We start from the raw sequence: 5,969 nt of genomic DNA, 5'->3' as shown, positions 1-5,969 counted from the left end.
CTGGACTGCACTGTGTCTTTCACTTCTGCTTTTGACTGAAATAACTTCCTTCCCCAAGCAGAGGCGGATGCTGCTGGCAGTGCTCCAAGCCTCTTACAAAGCCCTGGCTGCCTCAGTGCCAGGACTTCCACCCCTTCTCTTTAGGCTCCCGTGCATTATCCCCACCAAACAGTATTTTCCCCCCCTGCCATGGCCTCACATGCCAAAATTCATAGCCCCCAGCAGGGCCACTGGACCAAGCCACTGAACGCACGGTGTCCATCCTAGCCGGCATTTACAGGTTTGTTCAATGGCTTTCGCCTCCCCTGCTATAAAAATTGTTCCAGCACTCCGGGTGCTTGGGCCTTTCTGTGCTGACACTGCTGCTCTGCTTGGAGGGGTTTTGGTCTGTGAGCCCTGAGATGAGGAACTGGGTGCATTGGCTTAGCAGTGGTCCTGGCAACTCGGCCTGTCCAAACCAGACTGTCTCCACACTGTGTCTCCTTGGCTTGCGCTGCGCCTTGCTGTCTAGCCAAGGCCAAGCTCCGAGTGCCCTGGAATAGAGGCCAACCTGCCCCCTGCCAGGGCCAGCTGCAAACACTCTGGAGTAAAGACTGGGGCCCTTGCAAAGGGAGGGATTGGTAGCAGGGGAGGGATGTGTGTCTGGGGTTGCACATACACCAGCCCTCCATCTGCCTCTGGGCCCCCTAGCTCCACTCACCAGCCCCCCAACCTTCCCCTGGAAGGATACCCAAGACTCTCCTCCCAGCCAGGGCCCCGCCGGGTCTGCGCTGTGCATGGCCTGGCAGGGGGAGTGCGGGGTAGGGCTTAGAGCAGGGGGCTGCAAGTCAGCACGTCCAGCTTGTGCCCCTCACTCTGCCCCAGCATCCCTGTGGGAGCTTGAGTGAGTCACATCCCCGGGCTTGCCTGAGCCCAGCAAGCACTGGCCAGAGAGGCAGGCACTGCGGTGTGGGGCCCCCTTTTCCTGCCCAGAGGGACAGCTGGGCCCCTCTGCTTGGGAGCAGCAGAGGCAGTCACAGGGCCGGTGCAAGGAAGTTTCGCGCCCTAGGTGAAACTTCCACCTTGCGGCCCCCCCCCCCCCCGCCCTGCGACAGCTCCCCGCCCCCCCTCCACCCTGAGGCGCCCCCCCTGCAGCAGCTCCCCCCCTGCCCTGAGGCGCCTCCCCCTGCGGCAGCCCCCCCCCCCAGGGAGCTGTGCGGCAGCTCCCCACCCCAGCTCACTTCTGCTCCGCCTCCTCTCCGAGCACACCGCCCCCGCTCTAATTCTCCCCTCCCAGGCTTGCGGTGCCAAACAGCTGATTGGCGCTGCAAGCCTGGGAGGCGGGAGAAGTGGAGTGGTGACCGCGCGCTCGGGGAGGGGGCGTAGGAACGCTGTAAAAAAAATTGGGGGCACTGCTTTTTGGTGCCCCCAAATCTTGGTGCCCTAGGCAACCGCCTAGTTTGCCTTAATGGTAGCACCGGCCCTGGGCAATCATGTGAGGTCCCCTCACCCCAGAAGGGCTGATGAGGCTGTAGGGGCCCAGAATCTACCCCAGGAACTGGGGTGCCTCTGAGGGAGGGGGACAGGCCCCCGGCACCATTCCTCTCCAGCCGCACTCAGAGCATAACATCCCACACCTCCTTGCTGGATGTGCTGGCAACAGGGCTGCGCGGGAGCCTGGAACAGCAGGTAGCAGCGTCCCTCCCACGGGGAGGTCCTTAGAGCCTAGCCTGGGCGAGTGCTCAGACATGTAGGGCCTTCACTGTGCTGTAAATGGTAATGACCTCCAGTCGGGTTCATGGTGAGATGCTGTATCATGTCACAGTGCTTCCTCACTGAGTTCCTCATGCTCACCTGCTGCCTGGGCTACAGACAGGAGCAGTACAGAGAAGGGAAGGAAAAGCTGTCTGGACTGCCTGGACTCCCCTCTGCAGCATTCACTGCTCTGGGGATCCCTATAAGCCCAGCTCAGACACTTTTGTCCTAATTTTGCAGAACATCCAAGCCCCCTAACTCACTGCTGAGCCTGCTCCACGGACCGCGCAGCAGCCTCACCATGCTCCGTGCTCAGCATGACAAGGCACTGTGTGACCAGAGCTGTCTGTGGCAGGAGGTTTCACCACAGCTCTCAGCCTGCTCACGTCAATTTCCTTCTCTGCTGTGGTTGTAGCCTCCAGGTGATAGTGGAAGGCTTCAAAGACAACCATAGCCAGCCCAGAGCCTAGGAAATGCATCTCTGCCGCTCCCTGCTCAGCCACCCGCTGGGGAGCCTGCCCTGTCCCCTGGCCACGTCTGTGGCAACTGGGGTGTGGCAGGGACAGCAGAATGGTTGGGAAAAGGTCCCTGGCTGGGCGTCTCACCTGTGGTGAGGAGGAAGCCAGAGCAAAGGATGCAGGAAATTAGCCTCCATTCCTGTCACTATTTATATGCTGGGAGTGGCCAGGGTCCCTCTGCGCTGAGCACTGCATAAACATATCCATAGCTTAGCCCCAGCTCCCCTCCTCTCCTGTGATCCTCACAGCGCCCTCCGTCCTGGACGGCACTCTCTTTTAATCTCCACCCACAACTCCAGCGTTGGGCTCCCATGCTCCAACCGTCCCTCACTGCACTCCGGCCAGCACCATTGCCCTGAGGCTCCTGCAGGCAAAGCTCACGCTGGGCGGCTCCTGTGCACTTCTCAGGGCAGAGCTGAGAGCTGCGGATGTAGCACTAGGCCTTGTCTACACTATCAAGTTTTGTCGCCAAAACTGTCATTTGTCCACCCAAACAGTGAGTGCGTACACACTGCGAGGTGACTTTTGTTGGGAAAAATGCCCAGTTTTGGCAACAAAATACATCCACCCTCACAAGAGATTTACATCTTTTTCCTCTACATTTTTGTCGACAAAGTGCAAGTGTAGACACCACACTTGATTTCATCGCTTGAATTGGCCTCTAGGAGGTGTCCCACAATGCCTATCCTGACCACTCTGGTCAGCAGTTTGAACTCCACTGCCCTGCAGCCAGGGAAACAACCATCCGCCCCTCCCCCTTAGAAGCCACGGAAATTTTTGAAATTCCATTTCCTGTTTGCTCGGCGTGGAGAGCTCTCATTGCATCTTCCCAGGTGACCATGGCGGGTTATCGCAGCAAACGCTCTCCCGCTTGGACCGCTGCCGAGCTGCTGGATCTGCTCAGTATCTGGGGAGAGGAGGCAGTGCAGTCACAGCTGTGCTCCAGCTGTAGGAATTGGGATACCTCCGGGCAGATTTCTCGAGGCTTGTGCGAAAAGGGCTGTGATCAAGACACGCTGCAGTGCGGAGCGAAGACAAAGGAGCTGAGGAAGGCGTACCATAAGACCAGGGAGGCAAACTGTCGCTCAAGTGCTTCACCTACGACCTGCCGATTCTATAAGGAACTGGATGCTATCCTCGGTGGCTACCCCACCTCCATCGCCAAGATCCCCGTGGATACTTCGGAGGGCACAGAGGCAGCGGAAAGAGGACATAACCCGGAGGATGAAGTTATTGATGAAGAGGTGGAGTTAGATGAGGATGTGCAGCTCCCAGCGGGGTTGCTCGGTGGGGCAGGCGGCCAGGAACTGTTTTCCACTCCAGTAGTGTCTAGCCAGTCTCAGCAATTGCTCTTCATTGAACAAGCAGCAGGAGATGAGACCATCTGGTAAGTGGCTGTGGCTTGTGTAGTGCGGAGGTGGGTTCAGGGCATAGAAATGTGGGAGGCTGGTTGTGTTTCTGTGAGGTGGACGTTTCCCTGTGTAGCTAATCGGTACGGTGGAACAGGGTGTTGATGCACACCGAGATCTCACGGGAATCCTCCAAGAGATCTCCAGGAAAGTTTCCGGGAGGTACTCGACAATCTTCTGCCGAAGGTTCCATGGCAGAACAGCTTTGTTCCTTCCCCCATTGTAGGAAACTTTCCTGCGCCATTTGGCAATCACTTGTGCAGGGACCAAAGTGGCACATAGGCGAGCAGAATAGGGAGCAGGGTGGAAGCCACAAACATGGAGTAGATGTGCCCTCATTTCCCTGCTTACCCTTAGCAGTGAGATGTCTGCTAGCATTACCCCCGCCTGTGGAAAAATGTGGGAGTATTTTAGAATTTGTTCCCTAGAATGCAGCACCATGACAAAGAGTGTGTGCTTTTTTCCCCATGTGGAGCGCCCCCTCCCCCCTGCCAACACTCACCATGCTTTGGGTGTTTGCAGAGATGTGTGCCTGGCTAGGGTCAGTGAGAAAGTGATGGCAATGTTACAAAAGGTTCATTTAACTGAAATGTTTCAGTGCTGTGCGTGAACTTAATCCTGCTTCTGTGCATTGTCCCCTATGCTTCACCAGATGTGGCCTTGAGGAACACCCCACGCACCCCGGCCGAGCGTCTCCGCCAGATAAGGAAGCGCCCAAGACACAGCAAAGAAGACCTGTTCCGGGAGGTCCTGCAGTGCTCCAATGCAGAAAAAAGGGAATGCAAGGAGTGCCGGGAAGCCGAATGGCAGGACAGAAAAGAGAATCACGCATTTGTTAAGGACACAACTGAGCAGATGCTTAAAGTAATGGAGGAGCAAACGCAGATGCTGAAGTCCTTAATAGTGCTGCAGACTGAGCAGATCAGTGCTCGACCTCCACTGCAGCACATTCAGAACTCTTTTCCATGCCCCTCCAAACTCCACCCACACATTTCTTTCCATCTTCTATGACTTCTCAGTTTCCCCTTCACTCCACCCCCTCGGATAACTTTCACGATAGCTGGACCTACACACAGTTGTGAAAGTCTGTCCTTCACTGGTTCTTCTTTTCCCGGAAAGCATCTGAGTGTTTGAGTGTGCTGTTTCTTCTGCAATAAAAACAAAGTTTTATAATGGTAAATCATCTTTATTTTTTTCTACAAAGTGAGATTGCAGGCACTGCCAATACATACATTTTAATCACTTTATCACTGGAATATAAGGCCCCAAATGTCACCATTGCCCCCCAGGAAAACTACATGTAATGTAACATTGAAGCAACTCAGACAGAGATATCTGTTTCTGGTGCTCATTGTCAAAGTGCTGCCTCAAAGCCTCCCTGATTCGAATAGCTCCCCTCTGAGGTCCTCTGACAGCCCTGGTATCTGGCTGCTCAAAATCAGCAGCCAAGTTGTCTGCCTCAGCACTCCGCCCCTGAGCAAACCTTTCACCCTTAGCTTCACAGAGATAATGCAACATACAGCATGTGGCTATGACCATAGGAATATTATCCTCAGTGAGGTCCAACCTGGCATAAAGGCATCGCCAGCGTGTCTTTAATCTGACAAAGGCACATTCAACTGTCATCCGGCACCTACTGAGCCTGTTGTTGAACTGCTTCTTACTGCTGTCCAGGTGTCCCATATAAGGTTTCATGAACCATGGCTGTAAGGGGTACGCAGGGTTCCTCAGGATCACTATGGGCATTTCAAAATCCCCCACTGTAATCTTCTGGTTAGGAAATGAAGTCCCCGCTTGCAGCTTTCTGTAGAGGCCGGTGTTCCTGAAGATGCATGTGTCGTGCACTTCCCCAGACCAGTGAAACGCCCACAATGATCCACAAGCACCTGCAACACCATGGAGAAGTACCCCTTCCTACTGATGTACTCCGTTGCAAGGTGGGCTGGTGCCAAAATTGGAATATGTGTGCCATCTATCGCCCTTCCACGGTTAGGGAAACCCATTTCTGCAAAACCGTCCACTGTTTCACGCACATTTCCCAGAGTCATGGTCCTTTGTAGCAGGATGCGATTTATTGCCCTGCACACTTGCATTAACGCAGCCCCAACAGTTGACTTCCCCACTCCAAATTGATTCGTGACCGACCGGTAGCAGTCTGGATCGCCAGCTTCCACACAGCAATTGCCACATGCTTCTCTACCAAGAGGGCAGCTCTCATTCTGGTGTCCTTGCACTGCATGTCTGGGGCAAGCTCCGCACACAGTTCCAGGAAGGTGGCTTTCCACATCCGAAAGATCTGTAGCCACTG

The sequence above is a fragment of the Emys orbicularis genome, chromosome 23, assembly GCF_028017835.1.
Source record: "Emys orbicularis isolate rEmyOrb1 chromosome 23, rEmyOrb1.hap1, whole genome shotgun sequence".
NCBI lineage: Eukaryota > Metazoa > Chordata > Testudines > Emydidae > Emys > Emys orbicularis.
Note: the sequence above shows the minus strand (reverse complement) of the source record.